Consider the following 23571-nt stretch of genomic DNA (forward strand, 5'->3'; position numbering starts at 1 on the left):
TAATCAGGGTTACCGGTTAGGGGTCCACTCAGATTTTTCGCCCCCCCCCCCCAAGCTGAACCCTAGCTACGCCTCTGATTCTATATTATAAATGAGTTTCACTTTTTGTACTGGAGAACTGAAATAAATTAACTTTTTTTTGATATTCTAATTTTGTGAGAAGCACCTGTATATACTGAAGACTTTTTCTATATCAATCTGCTCAGCTCCTCCTGTCTATAAATGCTGCCTGCAGATTAGATGGATTTTCATGGTGACACGTTCCCTTTAACCCCTTACCTACAATGGACGTAATATTCCGTCCATGTGACCCTGGACCTAATTACCATGGACGGAATATTACGTCACAGCGATCAGCGGCGCCCACGTGGTGAGCGCCGCTGATCGCGGCCGGGTGTCAGCTGATTATCACAGCTGACACCCGGCACAATGTGTCAGGGGTGGTCATGGACTGCCCCCGACACGTTAACCCCTTGCACACCGCGATCGTGTTTACCGGGGGTTAAAGGGAAGCATCGGCAGGGAGGGGGCTCCCTCCGTGCTTCCCTGAGTCCCCCACGGCAGCGCAATGTGCAGCGCTGCTGCGGGGGGCTCCTTTCCTGCAGGTCCCCAGATCCAATATGGCGGCGGGGAACTCCGGGGACCTGGCGGAAGCTGGCTTCCTCAGTGCCTGCAAAGCGCAGGCATGAGGAAGCTTTCTGGACTGCCTGTGACAGATCGCTGATCTGTCACAGTGATCTGTGATGTGACAGATCAGCGATCTGTCACAGGACAGTTATGTCCCCCCTGGGACATTGTAATAAAGTAAAAAAAAAAAAAAGGTGTAAAAATAATTTTAAAAAAATCGCTAAATAAATTTAAAAAAAAAAAAAAATATTCCCCAATAAATTCATTTTTTGGAAATAAAAAATAAAAACACACTAAAAGTGCACATATTTAGTATCGCCACATCCGTAACGACCCGCCCTATAAAACTGTCCCAATAGTTAACCCCTTAAGCGAACCCCTTAAAAAATAAAAATAAAAAACGAAGCAAAAAATAATGATTTATTATCATACCGCCGAACAAAAAGTGCAATAACGCGTGATCAAAAAGACGCATATAAATATTCATGGTACCGCTGAAAATGTCATCTTGTCCCACAAAAAACGAGCTGCCACACAGCATCATCAGCGAAAAAATAAAAAAGTTATAGTTCGCAGAATAAAGTGATGCAAAAATAATTATTTTTTATATAAAATTGTTTTCATAGCATAAAAGCGCCAAAACATAAAAAAAGACCTAAATGAGGTATCACTGTAACCGTACTGTCCCGAAGAATAAAACCGCCTTATAAATTTTACCGCACCCAGAACGGCGTAAACGCACCACCCAAAAGAAATTCATGAAACGCTGGTTTTTGTAAATTCTGCGTCCCAAAAAACAAAATAAAAAGTGATCAAAAAATGTCACGTGCCCGAAAATGGTACCAATAAAAATGTCAACTCGTCCCGCAAAAAATAAGACCTCACATGACTCGGTGGGTCAAAATATCGAAAAATTATAGCTCTCAATATGAGGTGATGCAAAAACTATTTTTAAAATAAAAAGTGTCTTTTAGCGTGTGACAGCTGCCAAACATAAAAACCACCGTAAATTGTATTTCAAACCTCCCGTTATCACCCCCTTAGTTAGGGAAAAATAATAAAATTAAAAGAAAATGTATTTATTTCCATTTTCCCATTAGGGCTAGGGTTAGGGTTAGGGTTAGGGCTAGGGTTAGGTTTAGGGCTAGGGTTAGGGCTAGGGTTAGGATTAGGGCTAGGATTAGGGCTAGGATTAGGGTTAGGGGTGTGTTGGGGTTAGGGTTGGAGTTAGAATTGGGGGTTTCCACTGTTTGGGCACATCAGGTGCTCTCCAAATGCAACATTGCGTCTGATCTCAATTCCGGCCAATTCTGCGTTGAAAAAGTCAAATGGTGTTCCTTCCAAACTCTGCCATGCGCCCAAACAGTGTTTTACCCCCACATATGGGGTATCAGCCTACTCAGGACAAATTGCAAAACAACTTTTGGGGTCCAGTTTCACCTGTTACCCTAAGGAAAATAAAAAATTGGGGGCAAAAATATCATTTTTGTGGAAAAAAATGATTCTTTTATTTTCACGCCCGGGCTTATAAACTTCGGTGAAGCACTTGGGGGTTCAAAGTGCTCACCACACATCTAGCTAAGTTCCATGGGGGGTCTAGTTTCCAAAATGGGGTCACTTGTGGGGAGTTTCAATAGTTTAGGTACATCAGGGGCTCTCCAAACGCACATGACATCCGCAGACCATTCCATCAAAATCTGCATTCCAAAACGTCACTACTTCCCTTCCGAGCCCCGACGTGTGCCCATACAGTAGTTTTCTCCCACATATGGGGTATCAGCGTACTCAGGACAAATTGGACAACAACTTTTGGGGTCCAGTTTCTCCTGGTACCCTTGGGAAAATAAAAAAATTGGGGACTAATTGATCATGTTTGTGGAAAAAATATGATTTTTTTATTTTCATGCCCGGGCATTATAAACTTCTGTGAAGCCCTTGGGGGTTCAAAGTGCTCACCACACATCTAAATAAGTTCCTTAGGGGATCTAGTTTCCAAAATGGGGTCACTTGTGGGGGGTTTCAATAGTTTAGGTACATCAGGGGCTCTCCAAAAGCAACATGACACCCGCAGACCATTCCATCAAAGTCTGCATTCCAAGACGTCACTACTTCCCTTCCGAGCCCCGACGTGTGCCCATACAGTAGTTTTCTCCCACATATGAGGTATCAGCGTACTCAGGACAAATTGGACAACAACTTTTGGGGTCCAATTTCTCCTGGTACCCTTGGGAAAATAAAAAAATTGGGGACTAATTGATCATGTTTGTGGAAAAAATATGATTTTTTTATTTTCATGCCCGGGCATTATAAACTTCTGTGAAGCCCTTGGGGGTTCAAAGTGCTCACCACACATCTAAATAAGTTCCTTAGGGATCTAGTTTCCAAAATGGGGTCACTTGTGGGGGGTTTCCACTGTTTAGGTACATCAGGGGCTCTCCAAAAGCAACATGACACCCGCAGACCATTCCATGAAAGTCTGCATTCCAAGACGTCACTACTTCCCTTCCGAGCCCCGACATGTGCCCATACAGTAGTTTTCTCCCACATATGGGGTGTCAGCGTACTCAGGACAAATTGGACAACAACTTTTGGGTTCCAATTTCTCCTGGTACCATTGGGAAAATAAAAAAGTTGGTGACTAAAAGATCATGTTTGTGGAAAAAATACGATTTTTTTATTTTCAGGCCCAGGCATTATAAACTTCTGTGAAGCACTGGGGGGTTCAAAGTTCTCACCACACATCTAGATAAGTTCCTTGGGGGGTCTAGTTTCCAAAATGGTGTCATTTGTGGGGGGTTTCCACTGTTTTGGTACATCAGGGGCTTTCCAAACGCGACATGGTGTCCGATCTCAATTCCAGCCAAAAACGTCAAATGGCGCTGCTTCCCTTCCGAGCTCTGCCATGCGCCCAAATAGTGGTTTACCCCCACATGTGGGGTATCAGTATACTCAGGACAAATTGCACAATAACTTTTAGGGTCATGTAACCCTTGGTAAAATGAAAATTGTGGGTGAAAAGATCATTATTGTGGAAAAAATATGATTTTTTAATTGTACCGCTGTACGTTATAAACTTCTGTGAAGCCCTTGTGGGTTCAAAGTGCTCACCACACATCTAGATAAGTTCCTTGGGGGGTCTAGTTTACAAAATGGTGTCATTTGTGGGGGGTTTCCACTGTTTTGGTACATCAGGGGTTTTCCAATCGCGACATGGTGTCCGATCTCAATTCCAGCCAAAAACGTAAAATGGCGCTCCTTCCCTTTCGAGCTCTGCCTTGCGCCCAAATAGTGGTTTACCCCAACATGTGGGGTATCAGCGTACTCAGGACAAATTGAACAATAACTTTTAGGGTCCTGTAACCCTTGGGAAAATGAAAATTGGGGATGAAAAGATCATTTTTGTGGAAAAAATATGATTTTTTAATTGTACAGCTGTACGTTATAAACTTCTGTGAAGCCCTTGTGGGTTCAAAGTTCTCATCACATATCTAGATAAGTTCCTTGGGGGGTCTAGTTTCCAAAATGGGGTCACATGTGGGGGGTTTCCACTGTTTAGGCACATCAGGGGCTCTCCAAACGCGACATGCCGTCCGATCTGAATTCCAGCCACTTTTGCATTGAAAAAGTCAAACGGCGCTCCTTCCCTTCTGAGCTCTGCCATGCGCCGAAACAGTGATTTCCCCCCACATATCGGGTATCAGCGTGCTCAAGACAAATTGCACAATAACTTTTGCAGTCCAATTTCTCCTTTTACCCTTGGTAAAATAAAAAAAATTGAACCTGAAGTATTTTTTTGTGAAAAAAAGTTAAATGTTAATTTTTTTTTAAATATTCCAAAAATTCCTGTGACGCACCTAAAGGGTTAATAAACTTCTTGAATGTGGTTTTGAGCACCTTAAGGGGTGAAGTTTTTAGAATGGTGTCACTTTTGGGTATTTTCTATCATATACACCCCGCAAAGTGGCTTCAAATGTGATGTGGTCCGTAAAAATAAAATGGTGTTGCTAAAATGAGAAATCGCTGGTCAATTTTTAACCCTTATAACTTCCTAACAAAAAAAAATTTTGGTTCCAAAATTGTGCTGATGTAAAGTAAACATGTGGGAAATGTTACTTATCAAGTTTTTTGTGTGCCATATCTCTGTGATTTAAGGCCATAAAAATTCAAATTTGTAATATTGCGAAATTTTAAAAATTTTCACCAAATTTCCGTTTTTTTCACAAATAAACGCAAGTTATTTGAATGAAATTTTACCACTAACATGAAGTACAATATGTCAAGAGAAAGCAGTGTCAGAATCACCGGGATCCATGGAAGCGTTTCAGAGTTATTACCTCATAAATGGACAGTGGTCAGAATTGTAAAAATTGGCCCGGGAGTTAACGTGCCAACCACCCTTGGTAGTGAAGGGGTTAAATATATCTGAAGATAATATCAAAAAAGAGCAGACGTTTCAGTGTAATAATGTGCATGTAGACATAGTCTTCAGTCTTATTTCACTGTTGTGTTTCCTGCAATTAGAAATCAACAATTGTTCATACTATCATAAAGAGCGGACATCTCATTTTTAAATTAGACATTTGTCGGTGGCTTTTCTGTAATCCAATCAACTGCTAATATATTTTGCACATCACTTCTCTCTGCGTCTATATTTATATCACCAATTCCCAGAACAATACCCCCTGAGGGGTATATACTCAAGATTTCCTTTCCTCTGTAACCCTCCTAAAACTTGCATATGTGTCAAATTTGCTCTGTGAAATTCCTTTTCATCTGCTATAATTCCTTTAAATAGAGAAAATATTCAATATACTGTAGATGGAATGCAAAAATTATTTTCTCTTTACGCAGAAAAATATTGGCTGCAAGGAGCCAGCATATCAATGAAAAATGTCATTACTTGTCACCCAATCTATAGGGTGTGATTCATTTATCATATTGCTTTATTTCACAAGGTAATGCAATGTACAGCACGAAATTGAATGGGCACCTGCTTCCTAAAATATTGCTTTCTAACACATTAATGCTTCACTTTATAATTAAGTTCAATTTTCTATCAATTTCACAATTTCACCATATTGATTTATTGTCAAGTACAGTATAGCGAGAAATGGTACATAGCTAGCAATAAATACATAAATACATAAAACCACTTACATTGGCCAGTGCTAATGGCTAGGGTAATATACTGTGTGTCACTATCTCAGTATCCACCTTGCACTGCTTCTTAATTGTTTATTAGCAAATGACAAATAGAAATGTATGGTACCTTAGTTTTCGGACAAAAGAAAGCCCCAACTTTATATATATATATATATATATATATATATATATAATAAATACACGCGCACACACACACATCGCCCTTACTAGACCTTAATGTAATAAACTATTACTGTTATTATTATTATTTTAACTTTTTTTTGCACCTACAGGTTGGAGCCCCTAGAATATAAGTCAACTGTAATAGTATATTGCCCAAGTCCCCTCGCTCTGTCTCTATATCTTCAACACAATAACTGCAAAAATGATTCTTATGTTATTCTTATTCTTACCTGGCCTGTTCATGTTCTGCATCCATAAGCGTTTAGAAAGTAAGCTGCAAACAGCTACAGCAGATAAGGTGCACTGGAAAGTTACATGAACTGTTCTATCTGTTTTCATACATACATTTAGTATTTCATACAAAACTAGGAGACTATACATATGGGTATAGGCAATATACGTAGATAGTTTAAAATGAAGCTTTCTTTACTATTTTGTGGAAATTGGCCATTGGTTCCATATAATATCAGCCTGTCAATTACAGAAGTTTTAGGCAGGTGTGGAAAGAATGCTGTAAAGTAAGAATGAGGTTCCTTAGGCTTTGTGCGACAGATTCCCGGAACGTCATGGGAAGTGCTGGACTACATCGGGCCTGCCTAGGACCTTTATTTTTATAATAAATTGGTGAACCAGGGACAGTATCTTGTTTTTATTTTTCTATTTTTCTGCTTTTCATGTTTCCATGTGTGGACTGCGTTGGATTCCTTGGACTATGTCGGACCTGCCTGTTTGTTTGTTTTTTTAATAAATTGGTGAGCCAAAGAAAGTGTCTGGGAGTGTTTCTTTAAGCAAAGTATTTTTGTGTATGTGTATTTTTTACTTTTTATTGCTGGGTAAGTAATAGAAGCATGTGATAGATTCATCTCTATTACTAACACCAGTTATGATGTCAGCTGTGCTTTTGGACATTTCACAAAAAAACAAACAAAATGAGCAAATACCCTGGAGTAAGTAAAAATCAATGTTAACCAAGTACCCTATGATATTTTAATGCACTATTGCTATTTATTTATTTATTTATTGCAGGGTGTTTGCTTATTCTGTTTCTAGCTTAGGTTTTGCCGGTTTAGTGGCCAGTGTGAGCATGCACCCACACTTTGCATGCATACCAATTTAGATTCCAGTTCATTTCTTAAGGTTTTGGTTTAGGTTCTTCCTCTCCGTACAAATAAGGTTGTGACCTTCCTTTTTTTTGAGCTGGACATTGCATTCATGTGATTCCTCATGTTTGAGTGTCCATTATTCAAGACCTTGGTCCTTCTCTGCCCTTATTCACATGTACGTAAATTAACATATTTTAAGGCTTTAATACTAGAGGCTAGGACTGTCCCAAATAGGGTCACCGTGACGTGGTGAAACGGATTTTGCGTTTGTTGTTTTGTTTTTTGTTTTTGTTTTTATCAAAACAATGTTAACTAAGTACCTTATGTTATTTTCATACACTTTTTATTTACGTACTGCCGGGTATTGGTTCATTTAGTTTTTATCTTAGGTTTTGTCTGATTAGTGGCCATTGTGAACATGCACCTAAAAGTTGCATATATACCTACTTATATTACAGTTCATTTCTTTCAGCTTTTCCATAAGGTTCTTAGTTTAACATTCATATCAGACTGTATGAAGCCCACTGCTATGTCACGGCAAACCTTTCAGTGGGTCACTGACCTTAAAGGTGCATCAACAACCACCGCAGCGACAGTGCACCAGTAGGGAAAGCAACCTGGTGCCCCACAGCACCCATCCTGCAAGGTTGTTCCCCCTTGCCCACGGCCATACCATCCCACATTCACAGCTCCATAAAAACAATGGCCGCTACACAACACCAAGTAATAGCAACTAATAATCTCACCTTCTACGTTTTCAGATTATTCTCCAAGTCCAATTAAGAACCTAGTGTTAAGTTCTGTAAATTTTTGTTAGCTGCAACAGATCAATGTCTAAGTTTTAGATGTGTGGTCCATCTCTTTTCTACAGGTACTGTAAGATATAAGCTACATGAATGTGCAGCCACATTTCCAATGTACAGTTGTGGTCAGTCTGACTTCAGTGTTACCTATGTTTTCTGCACCTTTTTTAGTTCTATTATTTGTCAAACCTTTTCAATACTTTTGACATGAGTTTTATATGGAAATAGTGAAATAGTAGGTTAAAAAACATTTAAATGTGTTCTTTCTTAAATTATAGTTGCCCATTTTTCAGCATATTCATCAGCTCAGCATTACAGTCCATACGGTATTGACAGCAGATATTTATCTGCAATCTCTTAAGAACTATGACCACCTTCTATCCAGAAATGCTTTCCTCTATCCACACGCTCAAATAAGCATACATAGAAACAAATCAAACTCCAGTTTGCAACACATTATGCAAGCATGAGAAATTCTCTAGTTGGTCAAATCCTTATTCCTTACTTTGAAAATGTACTCTACGAGGCAATATTACCCCATGAGTATTCTGTGATCTATTAAAATAAATGAACCACTTCTTAAGAGTCTGCAAACATTAGAACAATTTCACTGCTAATAATAAAATATACGGATAATGTTAGCACAAGTAAAAGAACAAATGAGTCATTTAGCTACCCACAAAATGTCAAAAGGATTTGCTTCTTGATTTTCTCTCTAATGTATATATCTGGTTTGCATTAATTTATTTGCCATAATTGCTATAGAACTAATCAATGTCCAATGAGGAGCAATCAATAAAAGCACTAATTAAAGATAAAGGCACTTATACACTAAATTTCAAAAGTATCCATGCCATAAATCATTATGTATGGTGTGCTTGCCTACATGCTGATAAGAACTGAATGAGTTAAATGAATTCTGCTGAACTTTATCTTTTCTTCGAGGAGATGTCTCAGACATCTCCATTGTGAACCAAGGTCAAATATTTCCTGCTTACATGGCAAAGCTGTTGTAGAAGTAACTATTTTTCTTTTCTTTATTGCGCATGTCTGTAAATGTCTAAATTCTTTGCTATAAAAGATGGAAGCCTAACTGATAAGCAGAGGCGCGCAGCAGGCATCCCGAGTTGTATTATACAGCTTGTGTCTGTGTTATTCTTCTCGACGGAGCAATCAATTAGAGACATGTGGTGGCCTTACACCCAAGAACATCGGTCCTTCAGATGAAAGAGATATCTGAGGGATCCCGGCAGTTTCCTGGCGCCCGAAACAGGGACCTGATATAGGCACCTCTCCAAGACTACCCGATCTACAGACCACTCCAGTTACTGATGAAATTGTGAACAGCAGACCTAAACACCTGGCCAGGTAAGAGATCAATTTTTCTCTTCTCTGCTCTTCATAATGTATCATTATAACTAAGGTCCGTATAAAGGGCAATCTAGTAGAGGAGGGGGCCGTAAGATCAGGTCCATATAAGAACTCTGAGGAAATCGGGTGTGACAAGCATATGTAATTTCTGCTCGAATGAGAGGTTACTGTAGGTTCTGTCTGTGCACAGCTATTTTTAGAAAAAGAGCTGATGCAAATCGAAATGGGAGAGGTCTGACATTATGGAATATAAGGCTGGGTGAACAGTTCATGCTGCAAAGCCCCGACGGACAAGTTCTCCACAATAGAAGATTCCGTGTTAGGAATCAGGGAGGTTGTTGAATGGCTACTTTGATTTGAAAGGTTGTGGAAAGTAGAAAAATAAGCTGCACAGTAGGTATTCGTTCAAAGAGTGGTGATATTTCCTAACTGGGTTATGTGACAGCGTCCTTTCGGGGAGGTCACCGCCTAAGCTTAAATCAACACCCTTTACGAATAAACCTTGTGACAGATAAGAGTGTGATCGAATGAGCACAGGACCGCGAAATGAGCCTGTGACAAGATATGACTGAAGAACCCCGATAGATGGATACTTTGTTTACAATCCTGTGTGTTGTGGGAGTGCTTCTGTTCGGATGTTACATAGCATATAAGTACACAAAACACATAGTACAACGAGGAACAGACACCCCATTTAGCCTGCTAGCACCTTAGGAAGAAGGTAACGAGGTATAGTAGAGCCTAGTCTTGAGCTTACCCAATACACCACCTAAGGAAGGGAGGATTAACCGGAAGGAACAAGAGAAACAGGATAAAGAAATGGGGAACAGTCAGGGAAAGACACCTGAGGAGGGAAATTGGTTATGTGATATAATTGAAGATAGATATGGAAAAAGTGCAGCAAGAGACCTAGAAAAGGTATTAAAAAAATTCAAGGTAGAAGGGAAAGAGGCTTTGAATGAGGATAAATGGAAAGAAATAAAAGACACGAAGTCAGGAAAAATTGCAGATGCGGGATGGGGAGAACAGGTTGAAGCATGTTTAAAATGTTCACAAGTTGCTCAGAGGGAAAAGTGGGCATATAACGAGAAGACAGGGAAATGGATACGTCCAAAGAAGGTCAGAATGACAGATGACCCAGTGGAGAAAATGCATGAGCCTCCACCCTATCCAACCCCTTTGTCAGTGCCACCACCAGTACCTATGGCTCCTGCCACAACTCCCAGTTCACCTCCACCACCGGCTAAGCTGTACCCAGAGACGCAAATAGCTGTTAAGCCACCTAGTGGCAGTGATGAACCTGGATGGGTCTGCAGTAATTGTGGTGAACAAAACCCCAATTGGAGGGAGAATTGTCTTGCCTGTGGTGCACCCCGATACCATGCGCCCAACCTATTAGCCCCTGTCAGATCACAAAGCAGACCCTTCAGGGAGATTACAGCACAGGGGGATTACGTCACTAGACATATAATTACTAATCATTACCAGCCTTGGACTGCAACTGAATGTATGGCTTTGTTGTCTAACTCCCCTGACCCGATTATCAATCCAGCCCGATTTGCTGCTTACTTAAGACAGGTGTTGATGGTACACAGAGGTACCTGGAATGACGGGGAAGATATGCTCAGATTAAAACTACCTCTGCCACTCCAACACGAGCTCTGGCAGGCTTTGACAATTAGAAAGCCAGCGGAGGATGCAGCAGACAACCCTCGCACACAGGCATCAGCAGGAATATTCCTAGAAGTCCTTGACACGTTCATGGGAGACAAACAGAGACAGCGAGGTTCACAGACAGCTGTTTCACAACAACCTGGACAAACAGTAGCTGATTTTTACCAGACATTAGAGATGGGATTTAGCGATGAGGGACTAGACCTTACCAACCCGGGGGTACAGAGACTGCTTGCTAAGTCCTTCATAGATGGGTTAACGCCAGAAATGAAATTGAAGTTGAAAAATTGTACTCCCGATTGGAGGTCAGCAGACAATGCCCATGGTCTAAAGCAGAGAGCCATGGGAATTGAGATGGACTTAAGGGAAAACAAAAGAGAAAAAGGGAAAGTGTTTCTTACACTAGATTTGGAAGACCCGGTAGGGAGACCAAGGAGAAAGACTTTTACTTGCCATTACTGTAAGAAACCTGGTCACTTTCAAAGAGATTGCCGAAAGAGAAAAGCAGATAGGGAACATCAATCTAGAAAGGAGGACACAACTGACTGACTAAATGCCACTAGAATGACACTCGATTCTAGGGAGCCAGTAATTAAAATTTAGGTGAATGGTAAAAAGGTACCCTTTCTATTAGATACCGGAGCAACCTCTTCGGTGGTCAATGACAAAGTAATAACTCCAGACCTCCTTTCAGGGTATTCGACTTTTGTCTCAGGATTCAGTGGACAATCTAGCCTAATTCCTTTTAGCAAACCTTTACCAGTTAAGATAGGACCTAAAATGTTCCTGAATAAATTTTTGTTTGTCAAAAGAGCACCAATTTGCCTATTAGGAGTAGATGTACTGAAGAAACTGCAGGCAGATATCAAATTTGCTGAAGATGGTACAGTACATCTTACTATCCCAGATGAGGATGAGGATGCTCTTGAGGCTTGCATGATAATTCAAGCTCTCGAGTCACAAAATCCTGATGACACCACATCACAACCATGGGACCCAGCCCTAGACAAATTACCTGATACCTTATGGGCAAAAGGGAATGCGGATATTGGCTTACTTCCCGTATCCCCAGTTGTGGTGGAGGTGCCCGCAGACACAAGGTTGCCACAGCTGCAGCAGTACCCTATCAGTGCCCAACAAGAGGCTGCTATTGAGGCACAAGTCACTGATCTTGTAAACAATGGAGCATTGGTGTCAATTAAATCACAAGCTAATACGCCATTGTTTCCTGTCAAAAAGAAAGGAGGACCAGGTGATGCCCCGAAATATCGCATGGTACATGATCTGAGAGAGATAAATAAGGTCCTTGTTCCTTTGACACCAGTAGTACCTAACCCACACACGCTATTGGCAAAAATCCCTAGTCAATCGAAATGTTTTTCAGTGATTGATTTGTCAAACGCATTTTTCTCAGTGCCCCTCCACAAAAGCTGTTGGCATCTGTTCGCTTTTACATTTAAGGGCAAACAATATGCCTGGACCAGGCTGCCACAGGGCATGCAGCATTCACCCACATTCGTACACGCAAGCATTGCAGTCTGTTGGCCGGCTGGCCACACCCACCTGATATTGTGCTCTTACAATATGTGGATGACCTGTTGCTTTGTGCACCTGATGAAGCTAACTGTAGAATCCATACACTTTCACTACTGATGTTTTTATCAGACAATGGATGTAAGGTCAACAGAGAAAAATTACAGTTTTGCCAACCAAAAGTCATATTCTTAGGACATTGTCTATCACATGGTACCCGACACTTAACCAATGACAGAATCACAATTGTACAACAAATGAAGGAACCGACAACCCATAAGCAGTTGAGAGCATTTTTGGGTTTAGTTTCTTCTTGCCGCCAATGGGTCATACATGCTAGTGAACACATGCAGCCACTGTATGATTGCATCAACACAATACCTTTCCAACTGACTGACATTGCACGAGACTCATTTCAGTATCTGAAGAAGGCCATAGTGTCAGCCCCAGCATTAGGTATACCTAACTATGATATACCCTTTCAACTGATGGCCGCAGAAATTAGAGGGCATGCTACTGGCATTTTGACACAGAAACATGACAAAAAGAATAGACCCCTTGCATACTATTCTGCCAAATTAGACTCTGTAGCACAGGGAACACCATCCTGTGTTAGAGCAGTCTCTGCAATCGCATTGCTACTTGACAAAGTTTCTGATATTGTACTGGATAACCCACTAACTGTCTGTACCACAAATGATATATACGGTATCCTGAATCAGGTTTCTTCTAAACATATTTCTATGGCAAGACAACTCAGATTGCAATGTGCCTTGCTTATGCCTCCTAATGTTACGTTTACCAAAACTCAGAATCTGAATCTGGCTACATTGTTGCCAATTGCAGATTCTGAAGGGGGGGATATAGATGAGAACACATTATCGCTTTCTTTTGAGTCCCCACACGAGGTTGAACATGATTGCATAGAACTGATGCAGCAAGAAGTTGTTGGCTTGCCCAATGTCACAGACACACCATTGTCAAATCCAGACTTTGTACTTTTTGTGGATGGCAGCAGATATGCCGATGAAAGTGGAAAATTCCACACAGGATATGCGGTAGTGTCACAACATGAGACTATTGTAGCAAAGGCATTTCCACCCCACATGTCTGCACAAGAGGCTGAGCTGACAGCTCTGAATGAGGCATTAAAACTTTCCAAAGGAAAAACAGCAAATATCTACACTGACTCGAGATATGCCTTTGGGATAGTACATGATTTTGGGGTCTTGTGGCGCACAAGGGGTTTCATGACAGCAGCAGGAACACCCATAAAACATGCCACACTGATCAGAGAAATCCTCGAGAATGTGGCCCAGACACAGGGGGTGGCCGTTATGAGGGTGCCAGCACACACCAGAAAAGACAACATGGAAGCAAAAGTCAACGAAAAAGCAGACCAGGCGGCGAAGCAAGCTGCCTTGGGGACTCCAGAAAAAGTAAACATAGTGCACAAGGATGCATCAGAATTGTTTACAGACTTACAAAAGTTCCAAGAAGACTCCGCTCAGACGGACAAGGAAACTTGGGAAAAGATGGGAGCTGAGAAGACGAACGGAATGTGGAAGAAAGATCAGAAGTACTGCTTGCCTAGGGTTTTGTACCCAAGGATGGCAGAAGTAGTTCACCTTCCAACTCACATGTCCGCCAATGGAATGACGCGCCTAGTCACGAAGGTTTAGATTGCTCCTGGGTTTGGGAAGGTGGCGCAGCTACACTGTACCTCCTGTCCCATATGCCTAGCACACAATCCCGGACAGGTAGTGAAAACTCCACGGAAACACAGTCCTAGGCCGTTATATCCCTTCCAGAGACTACAGATCGACTACATTCAACTCCCCAGAAGTGGACCATATGAATATGTTCTGGTGTGTGTTGACATGTTCTCTGGATGGCCAGAGGCCTACCCGGTGAAAACGGCTACAGCTCGAGCCACTGCAAAGAAACTAGTGATGGAACTAGTACCACGATTCGGTGTCCTTGAAACAATTGAATCAGACAGAGGTACACACTTTACTGCTGAGGTAATGCAAAATGTAATGCAAATGATAGGTGTAGAACAAGCATTTCATACACCCTACCACCCACAGAGTTCAGGGAAGGTAGAAAGAATGAACGGGACACTAAAATTAAAAATACAGAAAACCATGGAGCAGACCCATAGACCATGGCCAGAGTGTCTCCCATTAGCATTATTCTCAGTAAGGTACACACCCACGGGGAAAACTAAACTGTCACCCTTCGAGATACTGTTTGGAAGACCACCAAACACAGGGTTGTACTACCCACAGGTCTTAACACTCAATGTGGATAATTTGACAAGTTATGTAATCCAGTTGCAAAAGCATTTAACTCAAACGCATTCTCTAGTTTTCTCTTCCATTCCAGATCCAGATAGTGTGGAAGGAACTCACTGTCTACAACCTGGTGATTATGTATTTGTCAAGAAACACTCCAGAAAGACCCTTGAACCCCGATATCAAGGACCTTACCAAGTACTCCTAACAATGCCTACTTCTGTTAAGTTGGAAGGACGACCAACCTGGATCCACGCATCGCATTACAAACTAGCCACAGGAATTAACAAAGCATAAGAGTGCATAATGTTTTGGTTTGGTTTTGTTGCATTATCTGTAATAATGGTAGCTGCGTGGGACAGTCTAAATTATCCAATGTCCTTGAATAATAAGTTTATACAACATCATGAAAAATTACTGAATGATTGGTTAAATGACACTCAGTCTCCAGCAGATTGCTGGACCTGCACACATTCACCAGTATCAGCCACTAGTATTCCGTTCCTTGTTATTCCTGTGCCACCCGAGGAATTATTTGCCTGGACCAGTTGTTCTGATACACTTGCTAATAATGCCACAAATAATGTGAAGTTATGGAACACAACTGTTGGAATACCTATTGTGGGATGGGTAGGATACCCTTGGTGGCAGGGTAACCTTTCAGGAAGTAATACACACCTTCAATATCTGGCATATAAAGGGGGGGCTTGGGTACCCAGGAAAAGGACTCGGTTAACCTACTTGGGGCAAGTTCCAACGTATGGTTTACAAGTTAGCTTTGATGTAACTTCTCATTCTACTGATGCCTTCAAACCAATGTTGCTAGAAAGAAAGTTACATAATATGTCATGGGAGTACTCCAATTTATTTCCCCAGGGCACTAACGAAACTTGTATTAATATTCCTGGTAATATGCCTTGTAACGAGTCCTCGGAATATAAGAAGGGAACCTCCCCTTGTGGAAACCCTGATGCAGGTTATTGTAGTCCTTTAGGACAATTTTCACCTTGGTGCATGCTCCAGAATGCATCTGCGTTCATAGATTTAGTTCATAGATTGGTACTACAACATTCAGCCCTATGGGACCTACCTAGTGACATGTACTGGGTATGTGGAGACAATGCATATAAATGGTTGCCAGTAGGGGTAAAAGGTGCTTGTACTCTGGGTCGTTTGACTCCAGCTACCTTTGTTATTCCGAATGACCAGTTGAATACTCAGAGCATACCTAAACACACGTTGTACAAAAGAGCTGCTGACAATACACCTCGCCTCTCTGGGAGACCACATATAGTGCAGATGAGTGTGGCTAATAAAATTGTCAGCTCTATTTTTATTTATCCTATGATTACTCAAATGTGGGATAAATTAGTCAGGGCTACAGATTACTTAGATGACCAAATATGGGATATATTGGATATATTGAACACCACTGTTGCTGTCCAAAATCAGCTTATCATAGTCACTAATCAGCATACCATAGTACTAGATTATTTAACTGCAGCGCAAGGAGGTATGTGTCAAGTCATCGGACCCGCTTGCTGTCATTATATAGATCCCAACAGTAGTTTAAAGTTAAGATCAAAAATAGAGGATGTTCAAAGACTTAGAGATCAGTACGATAAAGACAATAATCGTACTAAGGACAGTTGGTGGTCAGACACCTTCTCTTTTCTTAATCCAGCTAATTGGTTTAAGGGTATTGGAGGCTGGATAGCTGGGATTATACTAAGTTTATTACGTATTGCCGTTTGTCTCCTTATAATATATGTGTTACTGAAACTTGTTTTTTGGTGTATCTCTATATGCAAGAAAAGATGCAGAAATAGATAAGGAAGTTTGACTGTAAACAACAAGAATTTAACTATTATTCCTTTGAGTCCTAGATTGACATCTCATTTCTGGCATGAAGGAGCGTACTCTTGCAATGATGGACGTGGCTTCAGTATCTGGGGGATGGAGAAGGTAGAAGACCTGTCTCCCTCGGGCAACCCGTCGGCCTGGGATAGTACCTGGTGAACGAGCCACTATCCGCTGTTGTTGCAGGATCCAGTGTTCCAGATTGTGGAAAATGAAGATGTCAAAGGGGGGAATGATAAGAACTGAATGAGTTAAATGAATTCTGCTGAACTTTATCTTTTCTTCGAGGAGATGTCTCAGACATCTCCATTGTGAACCAAGGTCAAATATTTCCTGCTTACATGGCAAAGCTGTTGTAGAAGTAACTATTTTTCTTTTCTTTATTGCGCATGTCTGTAAATGTCTAAATTCTTTGCTATAAAAGATGGAAGCCTAACTGATAAGCAGAGGCGTGCAGCAGGCATCCCGAGTTGTATTATACAACTTGTGTCTGTGTTATTCTTCTCGACGGAGCAATCAATTAGAGACATATGGTGCCTTACACCCAAGAACATCGGTCCTTCAGATGAAAGAGATATCTGAGGGATCCCGACAATGCACATTTTGATTATTTTTTTATCCTGCCTGTGATTTCTCTATGCTTTCCTCTCAATCTCAAGATGCATCACCTATCATGCACAGTGTGAGATGAGGAGAAAGAGGGAATATAGCTCTTTAGAACCGGAGCGGTGCTAACTGCTTCCCATTCATTCCCCAGTAGTTTACAGCCCAAGCAGTCACATTAGCACTGCTCCGGTTGTAAATTGATTAACCCCCAGATATGGATTTATGCCGTGGGACTTGACTGAGCGCTGGACAGGTCTGGTATATTTGTTTTTTTTTTCATTTTTTTACAGGAGATCGAGGGATTCGAGATGGGATTAGCAGTGTACTAAAGATGGGAAAAATGTGTGGTGTATTATTTCATTAAAAGACATTATTCTTACTGTGTGTGTATTTATTTAACCCTTTACTTACTATAGGATTAGTAATGGATAGGTATCTTATAGACACCTCTCCATTACTAAGCCGGGCTTATTGTCACCTTACAATAGAAAGTCTATGATTTTCAAATTAACCCTTTGCTGCAAGTCCAAGGCTACCGTACAGCTACAGTTCCTGTATATATTTACACTCCTGTGTCTTTTGGTATTTCCGCTCTACTCGTCTGCCTAATAAAAGCATGCTGTTAGGAGGAAATTAACTATTCCTTTATGCAGCCTCAGGCTTAGGCCACGATCACACTTGCAAGATACTCGCACGAGTCTCGCACCTCAATATCCGGCACTGCCACTGGCTCTTGGGACCGGAGTGTGCAGCTGCATAGAAATGCATGCAGCCGCACACTCCGGTCCCGAGTGCTGACGGCAGTGCCGGATAATGAGGTGCGAGACTCGTGTGAGTTTCTTACAAGTGTGATCCGGGCCTTACAGTCAAGTCAGTAATGCATCAGTACAGTATGGCTGTCAGTTACAGGGAAGGTTTGTGGTTATAGCCACCGTTTACTTAACACTACATAGCGTAAATAGTGAGCGGTGTCATGAGCCCAGTGCAGGCTTTGACCTGCACGTCAGGGGTTAATGTCTTGAGCCCAGTGCAGGCTTTGACCTGCATGCCTGGGGTTAATAATTGTGGCCTCTCTTTGGTTCAGGGAGAGCTTCTTATAGCCCTGGGAAACTCCAATCCCCGTCAGTTATACTTTTGCCTTTGGCCGAGTGTGTTGACCCCTGTGTGCCTGTTCATTGTCTTCTAGCTTGCTTATATGGTTCTGACCCGGTTCTGTCCCCCGTTGTAAGTTTGCCTGTTGATTCTGTACTGCGCTACCCTCTCTGTGTATGACTCCTTGCCTGTGACCTGTCTATTCTTTGCTCGCCTCTCTTGTACTTTGCAGCTATCTCCGTGTATGACTCATTGGCTACATCCTGACTCCCCATTTTGTCAATCCTCTGGTTTTGTCATGCTATCTTGTGCTTTGACCCCAGCCTGTCTATGCCACTTGGTAACTTTGTCCCGTAGTTACCCTGCTAGGAGTTTTCCTGCTGCTCTTAGCTCTCTGAGGTTTAGGCCACGCCCCCAGCAGTCACGTGCTTTAGGTCCTGCTGGTCTGAAGCACGCACCTTCTCTGCTGCTGCCCGATCTACAGGTATCGCTGAGCACAGTTTGTCTTACTCAGGACACGCTCACTGGTTCAGTGAGCAAGTGCAGTGCGGTGTTCCTGACAAGCGGTGAATGAAGTGCGCTGGCCATTACTTTAGGACTGAAAAAACAGAGGCTGCTGAGATGAAAAAAGTTAATTTCCTGCCAGCAGACAGGCTTTTAGTGTTGCAGCTGAAAGGCTATTAACCTACAGATTAACTCCATATCTGCAGGTTAGTAGTGTTTTTTTCACACGACAGGTTTCCTTTAACCTCTTTACCCTGAGAGTGTTTTCGACATTAATGACCAGGCCAATTTTTACAATTCTGATCATTGTCCCTTTATGAGGTAATAACTCTGGAACGCTTCAAAGGATCCCGGTGATTCTGAGATTTTTTCTTGACATATTGTACTTCATGATAGTGGTAAAATTTCTTTGATATGATGTGTTTATTTGTGAAAAAAAATGGAAATTTGGTGAAAATTTTTCAACTTTGAGATTTCATGCCCTTAGATAACAGAGATATGTCACACAATACTTAATAAGAACCATTTCTCACATGTCTACTTTACATCAGCACAACTTTGGAACCATTTTTTTTTGTTAGAAAGTTATAAGGGTTAAAAGTTGACCAGCAATTTCTCATTTTTACAACACCATTTTTTTTTAGGAACCACATCACATTTGAAGTCACTTTTAAAGGGACTATATGATAGAAGATAGACAAAAGTGAAACCATTCTAAAAACTGCACCCCCTCAAGGTGCTCAAAACCACTTTCAAGAAGTTTATTAACCCTTCAGGTGCTTCACAGGAATTTTTGGAATGTGGAAAAAAATGAACATTTAACTTTTTTCAAAATTTACTTCAGATTCAAATTTTTTATTAATTTGACAAAGGTAACAGGTAAAAATTGACCCCAAAATTTGTTGTGTAATTTCTTCTGAGCATGCCCATATCCCATATTAGAAGAAAGCTACTGTTTGGGTGCACGGCTGAACTCAGAAGGAAAGGAGAGCCATTTGACTTTTTAAATGCATTGGTGAATGCCATGTCGTGTTTGGAGAGCCTCTGATGTGCCTAAACAGTCCCCACAAATGACATCATTGCTAACAGTGCTTAAAATCCCCCACAAGTGACACCATTTTGGAAACTAGACCCCTCTAGGAACTGATCTAGATTTGTGGTGAGCACATTGAACCCTCAGGTGCTTCACAGAAGTTTATATCATTGAGCTGTAAAAATTAAAAAAAACTCAAATTTTCCCCACAAATATGGTTTTAGCACAAAATATTGCATTTTCATAAGGGTAACAGGAAGGAAAAATTGCATCATACAATTTGTTGTGCAATTTCTCCTCCAATACCCAATATGAGGGAGAAAACTACTGTTTGAACCGCACGGCAGGGCTCGGATACGAAGGAGCGTCATTTGACTTTTTGAATGTAAAATTTCCTGGAATCATTAGCGAATGACATGTCCAATTTGGAGAGCCCCTGATGTGTGTAAAGAGTGGAAACCCCCAACAATGGACCCCATTTTGGAAACTAGACCCCTCAAAGAATGTATTTAGATACATGGTGAGCACCTTTAACCCTCAGGTGCTTCACAGAAGTTTATAATGTTAATGAAAATAATAAAATCAGATTTTCCTCACAAAAATGTTGTTTTAGCCACAAATTTTGCATTTTAATAAGGGTAACAGAAGAAATTGCACCATACAATTTGTTGTGCAATTTCTCCTAAGTACTCAGATACCCCATATGTGGGGGAATACTACTTCTGAGACACAGTCCATAGCTCAGAAGGGAAGATGTTCCATATTGGAGTTCAGCTTTTGCTTGAATGGTTTGAGGGTGCCATGTCACATTGGCAGAGCCCCTGGGGTGCCGTAACAGAAACCCCCCTATATGTGAACTCATTTTACAAATTACACTCCCCAATGAATTCATATTGGTGTGCAGTGATCATATTGACAAAACATACAGTATGCCTCACAGAGTTTTATACCACTGCGTGGTGAAGAAAGAATTCATTACATTTATACCACTAAAATGCTATTTTAGCCCCAAGTTTTTATTATTTTTAAACGCTAAAAGGAATTTTTTAACAACAAACTGAGGTCCATTTTTTCCTGAGTGCACCAACACCCTACATGTAAGTCAGGAAATAATTTCCAGGCACAGTGCAAAGTTCAGAAGGCAAGGAACGCCAGATTTTACTGTTATGGTTTGCAGGTGCCATGACCCACTGCGAGAGCCCATGAGGTGCCAGAACAGAAGAACCTCCCATAAGTGACCACATTTTACAAACTACACCTCTCAATGTATGCAGCGGTCATATTGACACAATGGGTAGGTAACAAAATTTTATACCATTGAGCAGTGAAGACAAAATAGCTACATTTTTACCACCAAAATTTTGTTTTAGCCCCAGATTTTAAATTTTCACATAAGAAGTGCATAAAAATTGCAACAAAATTTGTCCCACAATTTCTACTGAATGTAGCAATACCCATACGTGGCTGTACAGTACTACTTAGCCATATGGAGAAACTCGGGAAGAACGGAGTGCTATTTGCCTCCTGGACCGGAGTTTTTCCTAGAAAAGTTTGCGGACTCCATATACAGAGCCCCTAATTGCTAGAAGAGCAGAATCCCCTCTCAAGTGAACCCATTTTGGAAATTATACCCCTTGGGGAATTTGTCTACAGGTTTAGTGACAATTTTGACTCCATGGCTATCTTCCAGAAACAAGCAGTAATGAATGTTAGTAATAAAAGAAGAAATGATCCAGCTGAAGTGCTCTGGTGATTTATTGAGTGCTGTTCAGACAACAGAACATTGTTTACGCGTTTCTGGCTAGACGCCCTTAATCATAACTATAATTATGATTAAGGGCGTCTAGTCAGAAACGCGTAAACAATGTTCTGTTGTCTGAACAGCACTCAATAAATCACCAGAGCACTTCAGCTGGATCATTTCTTCTTTTAGTACTGCTGTGCGGCCAGGGCAGGGCTGGATCCGAGTCTGAGGTGCGGTGAGGTCAGACGTGGGTGAGCTGGTCTTTCAAACCAGTAATGAATGTTGTCGAGTTGTGAACAGTATACTGTAGTGACCAGTACATTGCAGTCACCAGTACGTTATGCCCATTCCATGATAGGACGCAATCTGTCAGGAGGTTTATGGCCCATTACCATATCTGAGCTATTTCCTCCAAATAGCCCTTTGAGCTCACAGAACTTTCACACCACTTATCTAATCTTACCTAATTAAGGATTCTCTCTTCAAGCTCAGTGTTTGTTTGTTGAAATGTCCATTTATCACACCATGCATGTGCTCTCCACTGTATATAAATAAGGTTTCTTCAAATATTTTGTTATATCAGCCTGATGAAGAGACGTAAAGGGGGTTTTACACTAAGCAATATCGCTAGCAATATCGCTAAAACGTCACTGGTTTTGTGACGTTATAGCGATATTGCTAGCGATATCGCTATGTGTGATACTTACCTCCGACCGGCTCCCCCGCTGTCCATCGCTGATCGCGCGAGAATGTCCGGCTCCATTTCTCGTCGGGCGCTTCCTGCTGAGACTTCCTGCTGTGACGTCCAGCGACGCGTGGAGGCGGGCGGGAGGACGTCTGGATCGCTGTGTGTGAATGGTAAGTATCGTGCGCTGCGTCGCTGCTGCATCGCTGTGAGATCTTTCTGTATGAAAGCTCACTAGCGATCATTTAGCGATGCACCAGCGATCCTGACCGGGTCGGATCGCTGGTTGGATCGCTGGTGCATCGCTAAATGTAAAAGGGCCTTAAGTTGTCTCGAAAGCTTGCTTTGTAACATCATTCACTATTATTTGTTAGCCATTAAAAGGTATCATACCCACAAAATTCCTATTTTGTTTCTCTCACTGAGAGCTCTTTATATATTTTAGCGCTCAGCACAGAGTGCAGGATAAATTTGTGCCGAGCCTTACTGTGATCTTTGGGAGGCAGAATGAAAAAAATCAACAGCATGTGAAGAATTGGTTTTCTTTATTTTTTACGATGTTCTCGTGCAGTATAATTGATTAGGCGACTTTATTCTTCGGGTCGGTGCGATTGCAGAGATACCAGATTTATATCAGGTTTTTATGTTTGGCATCACCACATTTTGAGAGCTATAATTTTTCCATATTTTGATCCACATAGTCATGTGTGGTCATGTTTTTTGCGAGACGAGTTTACATTTTTAATGGTACCATTTTCAGGCACATGACTTTTTTGATCACTTTCTATTCCAACTTTTAGGAGGCAGAATGAACAAACACTAGCAATTCAGGAATTTCTTTTGGGGGGAGGATTTATGTTGTTCCGTGTGTGGTAAAATTGATAAGGCAGAATTATTCTTTCTGGTCAGTATGATTACAGCAAAACCTTTATATAGTTTTTTATGTTTTTGCATCGCTTTATTCTGAGAGCTATAACCTTTATATTTTTCCGCTGATGGAGCTGTATCATGGCTTGTTTTTTGCAGTACAACATGATGTTTTCAGCGGTACCATGTTTATTTATATGTCTTTTTGATCGCGTTTTATTCCACTTTTTGTTCGGCAGTATGATGATAAAGCATTGTTTTTTGCCTTGTTTTTAATTTTTTATGGTGTTCACTAAAGGGGTTAACTAGTTGAGCAGTTTTATAGGTTGGGCCGTTGTGGATGCGGCGATACCAATTATGTGTATGTTTATTTATTTTATTTTAATATTTATTTAGAGATACAACATCTTTTGGTTTTTAATTAATATTTTTGATTTTTTTTTAAAT

Source organism: Dendrobates tinctorius, unplaced genomic scaffold (genome assembly GCF_039654945.1).
Source record: "Dendrobates tinctorius isolate UK_male_01 unplaced genomic scaffold, ASM3965494v1 ptg000046l, whole genome shotgun sequence".
NCBI lineage: Eukaryota > Metazoa > Chordata > Amphibia > Anura > Dendrobatidae > Dendrobates > Dendrobates tinctorius.